The sequence below is a fragment of the Pan troglodytes genome, chromosome 13 (assembly GCF_028858775.2).
Source record: "Pan troglodytes isolate AG18354 chromosome 13, NHGRI_mPanTro3-v2.0_pri, whole genome shotgun sequence".
NCBI classification, from domain to species: Eukaryota; Metazoa; Chordata; class Mammalia; order Primates; family Hominidae; genus Pan; species Pan troglodytes.
In genome coordinates, this window is record NC_072411.2 from 42,300,977 (window position 1) to 42,313,894 (window position 12,918).

The window sequence follows — 12,918 nt, forward strand, 5'->3', positions numbered from 1 at the left end:
CAGCAAATAGTCATCTGTCTTATAGTTCAAGCTGTGGAGTTTTTACTCTCCTAAGCAGAGATAACAAAATACAGAGCTTTCCCATTCTAAATCATACTTCTATTACTATGAAGTCAAGAGAATGTGCCCAAGTTTTTATTGGGAGAAGTTGTTTTTCCCATGTAAGTACTACAACACTATGATAAGAAGTAAAAGACAAGAATAATAGATCTAATTAAAAGCCATTATTTAAACATAAATTGCAACTATGAAATTAGCTGGTTGCATCAAAATAAATGCTGGAACAGTTTGTTGTGTTTAAACAAGGTCTATTGGCTAACATAAGATGCCTTTGTGCATCTGTCACAGGAAATCCACAGAGAAACAATTTAATTGGCTTCAGTTCGTAGTTAAAATGACTGTCAAATACCACCATATCAAGAATAGCTGTACACAATAAAAAAACAGCTTCCAGAGCCATTCCAAGTGGAACTCTGGGCATGGTGGGCCAAACTAAATAACTGCAATTTCAGTGTCTCTGCCAATTCGGGCATAGCCAATTTTGATATCTGAGGCTGCTTCCTGAGCTAAGCTTCTATGATGCTATACGAATTATTTGTGATAGTCGTAAAATCAGTATTGGCTGTCCTAAAATATGGGCAAATTCTCATAAAATCATTATTACTGACAAAGTCAAATAATAAACATGAAAATATGTTTCAAAGAAGCATATATAGACTTGAACACAATTGGCAATAAGGACACTATTAGATAAGAGTTATTTAATTAATAAATGATAAATTTAAAACTATGAATATGGAGCATGACTTAAATGAAAATTAATATCATTATATTATGATTCAGGGCATCACTCATACATTAGCTCAACTTTTGTTACATCATAAAAAGCTAACACATTATATAATTTTCTATACATCATGTTTATTATAAACCATAATACAAGTAAATCATTAACACAGATAAATGCATAAGGCCAAGTCTACGACTCTTGTCTGTATTAATAGAGTTAGGTAATGAAATAGGGATATTTTCAAATCATTAGAATAAAGTGAACAACAAATAAAATCATTGTGTTTGTTTTTTCTTTTTAATTTATGGTATTTGCAGATGAATGATCTAGAAAAATGTTCCAATTCTTTACATATTGTAATCATTGACACAGTCCACAGGTAGTTCAAAATAATATATTTGGGAACATTTTGCAAACATGTTCTTGGAGTGAATTCTAATGATTGTGAAATGCTTTTTGTGTTATGTAGCTTTACATCTGTCAAATTTTTCTAATTTACCCCCGAGAATATCTCATATGCTCCACTGAAAAACTAATCCTGACTGCTTAGTTATTTCATTATGTATTAATAGCTGTTGTGTACAAGTCTACATGTGTGCAATTATTTTGAATTATTGATTAAAATATCAAAATTTGCTTTATACATTATCTCATTTAAAAGAAAAAAAAACTAAATCAGGTTCATCTTAGATAAGTGACCCAAGGCATATTTTATTGTGTTACTGAAAAAAGAACCTCTGGGACTCATTATTACACTTTCGGAAAAGATTTGAAGTCAGAAAGTGGAATTGCTTGAGAATTAGAAGATTAAATGCTACTTAATCATATTATGGTTCTGACATGAACATCATGTATTTTTAATAATTTATAAAGTAATTATATTTTGAGATCTCCAGATTAGCAGAAAGATATTTTTAAATGAAGAGGATAAGGATAGTGTGATTCTAATTCCAAACTCTAGAATTATTTAAGTAGGACGGGTATTTGTTAATATTATGGTATAATTTCCTAATTTTTCCATGGCTTAGGGTCCAGTATTTATGATAGATAAAAGAAGTCACCTGCTAGTGGTCATAATCCTCTCCTCTTTTAAATTGTGGGAGCCCATTTAAATTCATAATCTTTACAGACTATTTTACTTATTATATATTGGAAAAAACTCAAAGACTGTACTGGAGAAATAATTTTAACAGTTATACATCTTAATGTGCTGATGATCACTTTACCATTCTCCTTATACTCCTTATAAAATAATGTTTTATGGCCAAAGATAAAATATGTTCCACTGTTCTGCATTTGTCTTGGTCTTAAAAAATCTCTTTTGAGTTATTAAATAGAAATCATTATTCTTGTTGCCTACCTTACAAAATTATAACTTAAGGCATTTGCTGCTCCACAAGTTCTTCCAGTGGTTGATTTAAGACCAGGTATTTTTGTCATCTTTATAGCAATGCATACATCTTCATACTTTAAGTAGACTACAATGATCAAAGCCATTAATGGCAGAGCATTTAAGAAATAAAATTTGTGCAGATCATCAAAATCTCCTGTCCAATTCCCCGCTGAATTATTTGCATAACCATGCTGACTATAATTTCTCTGGCATCTATCTCTTTTTTATTATTCCTCAAGCAAAATCCATATTCCATGTGCTGGTCGTCTTTAATCTGTACTATTGCAATCCACTATTCTCTGCTATTCATCCGGGGACAATTATCTTCAAGTTAGCCCTGCACAACCCTGCTAGGCAATCTTTTCTTGTTTTGTTTTGTTTTGTCTCACCGTAGCAAACAGCTCTGTATCATTCATGTTAAAATTGCAGACGTTTCCCACTGCCCTTAGTCTTAGGACAATGAAAATCAGCTTTATCTTATGTGCTGATTACTATACAACTGTAAATTATTTAACATTTTAAACAATTCCATGAATTTTAACCAAGTATCATTGGATCAGGAACAGATGGATGGATAGACAGATAGGTAGGTAGGTAGGTAGATAAACAGATACTTATTGACTATTCAAATAATTATTTATCCTTCTTTATTTACATCATCAAATGAAGGTACTGCTCTTAGCAGTTTCCTGCTGTCAATAGCTGCATGGTAAAGGGTATTGATTTAACATTCTTTGACTTCTTTTTTTTTTTTCCTAGCATTATTTAATGCTAAATTGTTTCCTTAATCTTATTCTTCCATTTCCATAACAGTTGTATGTATAAGTGCTCTTAATTACAGCACATTTTATGGTATTCCCTTTATGTTCCAGACTAGAATAATGATTATGAAAAATGAGAAATGTTAAAATTCAGATTCTGGGGCCCCATATATCAGAGAATTCAAGTAACTTGGGATTGTGGTCAGCATTCTTCATTTCAACAAGGTGAATCTGATGTAAATAATTCACAAGTCACACTTCAAGAAATATTCGAGATACATTGTTATTCTTACAGGCTTTGTTCTTATAACAAATATCATTCAATGTCTTATTGTGAGGATGAGAATAATAATATACAAGCCTCGCATGATCGCTCAAAAGATAAAATAAGCTACGTAGAAGTTCCCTACACAATACCTGGAGTGTGCTTATTTATTTATTTATTTATTTTTTGTAATTAATTCTCATCTGAATATTACTGTATGAAACACATGGTGAGTTAATTTATCATCTCCCTCAGCAGTTTGTGCAGTTATTGTATAGCTATAATGTTTTGTTTCAATTATAATGTTCTGTAGCATAGGGGAATAACTTCGTATAAAAGCTAGAGTGTACAAATATTACTGGGAAGCACAGTAAGCGCTTTTAGAATATCAAAATAAGTTTGGCTTTTATAAGGGGACAAACTATAATCTTTAAAATGAAAGTTATTACATTTAGTAGCATAACTGTAAGACATATAAACCGTCTAAAATAATAACTCTGAAATAGTAATTATTACAAAGAGAATTAAAATGAGATATAAAAAACTGAAGGTATATTAAAATCTTCAGATATTGTCCTTCCCGTAACAATGATCAATGTATATGAACTGCTCTTGTCATTTTGCAGAAATGTGGTCTAGAGTCACCCACTTTGGGAGGACTTCAAAATATAATAATGAGATTAATATCTGCTCTTTCTTTTCATCAAATTTAAAGGCCATGGGATTCTTCTGACCACAGTGAAATTCAAAGGTGAACCTTAAAGCAATTTAAAATTGAATTTATCCTCTTATATGTATGTGCAAGGTTGCCCTTATTAACCATGATGATGGAGGCATTCAGAAAGAAAAATCTTTTAATATACCCCTTTCTTTCTCTACACAGGAAAAAAAAAATAAGTGGCACAAAGGGATTAAAGAAGCCTTGGAAAAATTGTGCATGGTGTCATGCATGTCTCAGTGCCCTTAAAATCTCATTCAATAAAAATAAAAATATATGATTACAGGTTATGCATCAGTTTATGCAAAAGGATTTTGCATAATGGTGAAGAAAATCAGTATAGTGAAGAAAATCAGAAAAACACAAAGTTACTTGCAAAATACTTTTTTTCTGGTTAACTCATCAAATTACACTCTTTTGGTGGTGAGCATATAAAACTACATTTATATAGTATTTCTCACTTGAAAGGTCTACACTCTATGTATCCCCTGAGTCTTTTATACTCACTTCCCTTGCAGATAATAGCATGACAAGATGCAAAAAAAAAAAAAAAAAACCAAAAAACAAAAAAACAGAAAAAAAACCTAGCATTTTGGGACGGACACTTAGATATTTATTCATCTGCTTAATTTTACTTTAAAGCCTTTCCATCTGTTATTTTTTTGTAACAATAGATAAAATTAGGTAATTTAAAAAGTCTTAGATGAAATTATTTCATGTATACATAAGGATTCCTAATTTTTATAACATGCTTCAAAAATTTTCTATCTCAACTTTTACGTGAAATGTTACATGAGGTTCAGTTAACACTAAACTTTGTGCTAGATCCTAGTATAGGTATTTTCATATAAAAATGTACTCATATCTAACTTCTATAAGAATCCTATAAGTAGACATTATACACTGTATAAAACGAGGACGCACATGTTCAAATAATCTGCCCACAGAAGCAGAACTAATAAGTGGTAGAAATAAAATATGGCACTATTATTTAATCATTGTTTTAGATGACAATGCCATGATCCTTTTAATTCAATACAGAAGTGGAAGAAATGGTTTTTCTTTCTTTCTCATGCCCAGGAGAGTACCAGGCTCTTAATTGAAATGTAAAAATATTATTTAAACAAATGCAATAAATGCATTTTTTTTCCGTTGTAAAAGCGTAAGAATTATCACACTGCCTTGGACCTGTGGTCAGCTGTGCCCAATAATCTGTCCCTGTCTGCGACAGTGAGGGACATATTAATCTCCTTCTTGAAATCAACATCGCATTTGTGGTGTTCCAAAATACTGTAGATGTATCTAATATATCTTTAAAGATCTATCATTTATAAATTCATCTAAAATGTATAAACATAAATATACCCTTATGTCTCAATTCATACAATTTTGAACGTCTACAGCAAGTTACCGTATATTTCATTCATTTGGTATTTTTCAATAAATGTTTTGGTACTATAATTTCTATTTATTCAATGCTGTTCTCAATCCAAATTTGACTGTTAATGTTTTCTATGAGAATAGCTAGGTGTTACTTTGCATTCTTTATTCAAATAGCTTAAAGTAGTATCTTAAATTTATGTCTGTTGTAATAAATTTACTTGATTCAACTCTATAATACACTAAAATGCCTAGTTTTAAACTATGACAGTAAACATTTGTTAACTAATACTGATAAGATCGGTAAGTCAAAACTAAATTGTAATACTTAGAAAATTTGATCAGGAAGAGTTTTTGATTTCTGGGAAGTGTTAAGGTGGTAAAGTAAAAAGAGAAATGACATATTCAATAAAGTGGTTATTGAACTAATTAATTTAGGAAACGGTAGAAATTAATGAGAAGTTTCTATTGAAGAGGTGGCCATGAAAGAAATAAAATTAATAAAATGGATTATTTAAAGTAATTTTTAAGAATGGAGGAGAAACATAAAAGAAGATAAAATTTAGTTTACCAAGAAATGATTCATAAAAGGAAGTTTGTTAAGTTTGGGTGATTTAAGTTAGAAATGTTTAAACATAAAATGTTGTGCAGTCCGCTTGATTAGAAGTGGTCACTGAAGTGTTAAACGATGACTAAATATATATTTAAAAATTATCTCCAGCGATGGAAAATTTTTATCATCTAGATAGTCCAGAGAAAATTTTACTGAAAGCTGATGAGGAAGATACAGGTATTTTTCTGAGTGAGAAGACAATTTCTATTTAACTGAATACATTACATGCATCATCCGAAAAGGAAAACGAACAATCATAAAATTAATATTAAGTAATGTGGATGTAATTGAAGACATAAAAGTAGGCCATTACATTAGACACACTGGTTACAATTCTAGAGCTAAAGGTGGGAAGAAAAATGGATTGTGTGCTGCAATACTAGTGGAAAGCTCCCAAGATGAAGGCCAGTTCCAAAATTGGTTTAAAAATACCAAGCCATGGGGGGAAATCTCAATTCTTAGTGCCATACAGATAAGGTAGCTAGCTTGCTACCTAAATATCTTATGTTTTAGCTCAAAGTGAGAGTAAACAATAAAGATTTCTTCTACAAAAACCCAACAAAGGCCCTTCCTATTTCTTAGGGTCTCAGAGGTACAGAGTTATGAGACTTGAAATTATAAAGGCGATGTCTGGCATATTCAACTGCAGTTATTAAGCACTATTCAACATATATTTATTCTATACAAATTTAGGGCAATAGTAGCATATCAGGAGGTGTTATTACAAGGTTTTGAGTATGCGAATGTCTTAATTAGTGCAAAATGTAACTCTGATTCTCTGAAAATATTCAATTCACTTTCAGTTCCAATGCTCATGTGCTGAAATACTGATGTTAGCTACTTGAATATTTTAAAGTCTGAAACATTGGGAAATGAATAAGACATACAAACGGTGATCAGATATCTGGTACTTCAGCATAGTCCTTGTTCTAGTTCCAAGATTTCTTTTTTTGTTGTTTTTATTTTTTTGTTTTGTTTGTTTGTTTTGTTTTGTTTTGAGATGGAGTCTTGCTCTGTTGCCCAGGCTGGAGTTCAGTGGTATGATCTCAGCTCACTGCAACCTCCACCTTCCGGGTTCAAGCAATTCTCCTGCCTCAGCCCCCTGAGTATCAGGGATTGCAGGCACGTTCCACCACACCCGGCTGATTTTTGTAATTTTAGTAGAGGTGGGGTTTCACCATGTTGGTCAGGCTGGTCTCAAACTCCTGATCTCGTGATCCTCCCGCCTCGGCCTCTGAAAGTGCTGGGATTACAGGAGTGAGCCACCCCACCGTGCCTGGCCCCAAGATTTCTTAATGATTTCTACATAGCAACCAAAATGCAACACCAAAGCTTTCTTGGGACGTTGTGTTAGTGTAAATTTCAACTAACCATTTACTAGCATTTAGCTTTCTTCAAAATCTAGAAACTACACTCTCAAAATATGTTTAAAATTTGTAATTGTTTAAAAATAATGCAATCAAAAATTGAAATAAACTGAGATAAAATGAGAAAGGTTTGTTTAAATCAAGCTTCAGTAGAATTAGCAAATTTGTCTATCTTACATAAATGTTAATTAGTCATAAAACTCTTACCAGATTAGTTTAACATTTATAGGAAGATGTTGCAGACAGAAATTTCTGAAAGCTTATGACAAAATTACCCATTCACACACATTTCTTTCCTAATCCCAGTGTTAGATTACTTTTCCTAGACCCAAAGTGAGAAGGTTTAAGCAGGCAATGCCCAAAAAATTGATTCAGGAGGTAGACACAAATGTCTTCACTAAATCTAAAATGCTATAAAATATTACAGTAGTATTTTACATTACAGAGAATACTACTATTTGGGGTGAGTCATAAATATCTTTACATATTTGGTCACTGTACAACACAAATATACTATATTTTTTATTTTTCTACTTATATATGCATTCATAAATATCTAAAGGCACCTTTGCCTATGACTATGCTAGACTATGATTTACCTAAAGGTAGAGATTATTGATTATTCATCTTTGTCTTCCCTCATTTCTTGAACAGTATCCAGTAAATACTCAATAGATATATTTTGCTGATCAATGTACTTGCTGTTTGACAAATGAATAGATGAATGCATGAAAACATGGAAGAGGCATAGTTGAATACATAGGAATGCACATACATATACAGAGCTTTCATATATGTGTGCATTCCCTGTTCTGCAAAGAATGTATAGCATCATTCATAAGAACATGCTTTCACCTAATTATCAATCAGTCATTTCTCACTGAAAGGAACGTTAATCCACTATGGGAAACTTTTTACATATAAGACCAGAGAAAATAAGTTTTTAAATTTTATTCCTTCTTTCTTTCATTCACTTATTCTTTAATTCATTAATTCTTCCATTTCTAAATGAGATGATTACATTCTAGTACTTGGGCGTATGTAAATTGTGTATCATTCAGTTCTTGTCCCAGGATAACAAAAATTTAATTACAGAGGTATTTGCTTGATGGATACTTTAGTGTGAAAAACAATTTTATGTAAAAAACAAATATACAATTAAATGTAATTTAATTCCATCAATTCATTTACATAAATGATTATTTTAAATTTAAGTGCTGGTATGGATGACACAAATACTGTATGCAAGTTTTGGAATTAGCCAGGCCTGGGTTGAAATCTAGGCTCCTCTCCTTACAAAGATTATCTTCAAGCAACTCATCTCATTTCAGATTACTCATTTCTCATAACAAGGGAGAGTAATATTTCCTGTGTGCATCACACATTGCACTCCGATCTAGCCTCTTGTGTTTTAACCTTAGTCTCCCCCTTAAATCTCTCTGCTTTTACAGTTTTAATTTTTCTATTTTGTATGGTTTTATGGTTTTCTCTTTTCCTTCCTGTGTTTTTTTTTTTTTTTTTTTTAAGACAGAGTCTTGCTTTGTCGTCAGGCTGGAGTGCAGTGGCGCGATCTCAGCTCACTGCAACCTCTGCCTCCCAGGTTCAAGAGATTCTCCTGCCTCAGACTCCTGAGTAGCTGGGACTACAGGTGTGCGCCACCAAGCCCGGCTACTTTTTGTATTCTTAGTAGAGATGGGGTTTCAGCATGTTGGCTAGGATGGTCTCGATCTCTTGACCTTGTGATCCGCCTGACTCAGCTTCCCAAAGTGCTGGGATTACAGGCGTCAGCCACCGCGCCCAACCCTTCTTTTTCTTTTTGTAAGGCAATAAAACTCAGCAAAAAAAAATTTTTTTGGCAGGTTTTTTGAGAGACGAAGAGATAAAATGTACATAAAATTTGTATCATCTGAGTTAGTTTAACTCAGCTGATAAATAATATTATGAATATTAAATTTAAAAAGTGTATATGGCATACCAATATCAATATAATTATAATGTCTGATTTTATTCCCAACAGAAAAAAAATAGGCTTAAGTTTTTCTACTCCTTTAACATGGCTTTTTCTGCCACCATCCTAATGTGATGATAATATCAGCAATTATTAATCTATTTTTTATTCTTAAGCAAATTTTGCTGGGAGGCATATGAGTCTAATTCTTGTCTAGGAATTGTATAAAGTTAATTTGGGATCAAGTGCCAGGATGAAGGTTAATTAATCTAATTTTATTGACTTGTTTAAGCACAGAACATGAGCATGAAATAAACCTTTGTCGTTATAAACATCTGAAATTTGAGGTGGTTTATAGCAGTACAATCTAAGAAAAGCGGTCTAATAAAGACAAAATAATTTAAATGGATAAACAGTTAAGAGTTATACAAATAATATATAATGTATTGGGTTTGGTTTATTTGGTTATTCTTACCTAGTGATTATATTTAAGGCTAAGAATATGTCCCAAAATCAAGGGAAAATAACATGATTACATCAGAGCTGCTTGATAATAGCTGCCCAATACACAACTACGTAATTGTTCTTTATTAAGCAGTGCCACTTGTACCTCGAAGCACAAACTAGAGTTTAAACTTGGACAGAAAAATATGATATGTGTTCCTTTTGTTCCCCGTGGCATGACTGGCATGGTGAAAGCTAAAGTAACCTACAACCGCTTACCTAGAATCATGAAGGATAGACATTGATGTGACAGTTTTTCTCAGACTTTACTGCTCCAAAAGACATGCACATTTCAGATTTTGTTCTTTGAAAATATGCCAAGGGGCAGAAAGCAAATCAGGGACATACAATGTCCTGACTTTTGAAATGTGGACAACACTGGATGCTGAAGTTGAACTGCTCAATATCCCTGCCGAAAAGTTGTGGTCTGTTTGAAATCACTCGTGACAACTTCCTTAGGCTCTTCTTAAGCATTCTCTAAGGGACCACAAGGTCACTGGTCCATGTGGAGGAGTGCTGCTCAGCCTGACAGCAGGACCAGTGAAGAGCAAATTGTGCAGCCAGCCTCCTTTCTACAAGGCCAATGTTTTGAGGAACCAAAGCCATAATTAGCCATCACAGTGTAGAGGAATAATTCCTACCTTTCTAAACCTTGTGACAGAAACAGAACTCATTATCTTCCTCCCAAACGTGTTGCAACAAAGCCTTCTCCGATACCTGTGCATTTTCTTATGTATTACTCACCCTAAGGACTTGGAAAATAATGCTGAACACTTAATAAAATAATTAGATTGGAACAATCACAAAACTGAAGAATATGACAAAGTGCTTAATTCAGATCACTCTCTAAATGAATGTCCCTGTGGTACTTACATATTCACCTTGCATCCTTCTGCCTTAAAAAAAAAAAAAATCCACCCTAAAAATGTTTATAAGATCTACTTCCTGCCCATGTTTTCTAAGGTAATTGAGGGAGGACACCCTAAATAGAACTTGAGCTGGCTTTACATATTGTAATCCCCTTCCCAGTTGCTATTACTGTCACTGTCATTGCACTACTAACCTTTCGTTTATGCCAAAATTTACCTAATTTTCAATAACAAGCACTTTTTAAAAATACTCTTTTTTATTGTTGGACCCCTAGAAGTTCAAATTATAGCAAGTTCTGATTATTTTGTTTCTCGTCTATTGCAATAGCTTTAAAATTTTCATTTTGTGGGTTTACTGTGTTGAAGACAATTTTCTATGTTCTTTATATATATTACATTTTTAATCCTCAAAACAATCTAAAGAGACAGATGTCATTAGCAATTTCCGTATTAAGATGAGAAAAGAGGTTCAGAGAAGAACAATTGAGCAAACAAGACAATGTGGAGTCCTGACAGCGTAGACGGTCCTCTATACTGTTTTTTGTGCCGTGTTTACCATTAAACCCACTAACCATTTTTTAATTGAAAAATCTTTGTCTTCCTTTACATTGCAAATTAGGAGTCATTATGAAATCTATTTTTTCAAACCCATGGGAACTTTTTCTATCAGATGACTATGTCATTAAGACTTTTCTAAGACGTACATATAGCTGTGACACTTCATATTTCAAATGTTATCAGTGTTCCCCTACTGCTATAGAATGAATTTCAAACTCTAGCTAAGCATACCATATTCCTGAGAATTATTTCATGGTCTAATGTTATTGTCAAATACTATTTCACCAGCACCATTTATCTTACACCACTCAAATGCCTGAAGCACAGGCTGTATTTCTCCTTGCCTCATCTTTTTCCTTAAATAGACTCAGCGGCTTCAAAGGATGGGGGATATACCTGACTTTCCTCTTATCTCCATCTATTTTTGAGAGACAATCACAAAGTAAAAACACACAGACAACAAACAGAAGGCAAAGAGAAGAGAAAATGAAATAAATCAAGTTTTTCTAGTAAGTTAAGATGGTGTATTAAGCCTGTCTAGTTCTTTACTTACAGATATTTAGTGTGAGTTCCAGAAAACTCAGGAAACATCATATAACAGTTTTAGAAAGTATCATAGAGATGAGAAAGCCGATTGAGAATCATAGTAAAATAAATCATTTTTCTATTATTTTCTGACTCTCCATTCCTTGAAAATGTATTAATGAAGGAAGATGTGCTGTTATAATTATGATAGAATAAGTGTATCATAAGCCGCCGTACTCCATAATACAATATAGGAACTAACACAGTAATTATTTAACAATATTCATTAAGAACATATTACATGGAGAATACATGTGACCCGTTGGGGTAAAATATATACATCAGATATAACCTGTTATTTGAAGAAATTTACAACCTGCTGGAGAGAAACAGACATATAAATTTAAAGGAGCCATGGACTAGAACAGGCAGCATTCCCAGGCGAATTTCATAAAAGTGTTTCATGTCCAAAGGCCACACACAGAGGAGAGGTCAATTGTAGCCATGAAATATGGAATATCATAGAGTAATGTGATAAATGTAAAAACCAATGTGCCCCGCCCCCCCCACTCACAGATGATGAAGGAAAGGAGATGATTTTATGAAGAACCATTTTCCCCAAAAAGATAAACAAAAAACAGATGCCCATATAAATCTAAACAAAAATAAATAAATAAATAAATAAAAGATGCAGGCAAAATGCTCACAGCAAGTTATTTTTAGTGTTTGTTTCAAATGAAGAAGTAAAACATAAAAACTAACATTGCTATCTTGTTTGTGACCACATGGAGAATTGTTCTTGCTATGGGCAAGAAGCAATAATATATATTATAAGGAGTGTCCTGGAGTTTTGCCATCCTGCCATTTCAAAAACACTGAGTGTCTGAACTGATGTGATTTCAGAAGCAATGTAATATTAAAGTTAGGTCTTTTGAGTTCTCCCTTTTCTGACATTTCAAATAATTTTAAAATGTTGTATTTTCTTCTGTTTTTAAAAGAGAATAGTATATAAAAATTATCTGTACAAATTAAACATTACCCAAATTCCAGCAATAAGAGATGTCATTGTTACCATTTTGTTGTACTGCCTTTAATAATTTTCTCTGTGTATGTACATGTGTATTATATATAGATATATACACATTTGTCATTATATATGTGTATATATTAATATATGTATATGTGTGTATATATACCTTTTATAAGATTGGGTCATATGCTTTATAT

The 12,918-nt window shown here is 32.5% G+C and overlaps 1 protein-coding gene across 1 annotated transcript in view; it reads right to left on the reverse strand.

Moving 5' to 3' along the window:
• LRP1B (LDL receptor related protein 1B) overlaps window positions 1-12,918 on the reverse strand; it is a 1,946,873-nt gene that overhangs the window by 16,141 nt on the left and 1,917,814 nt on the right. The gene's annotated exons all lie outside the window — the stretch shown is intronic.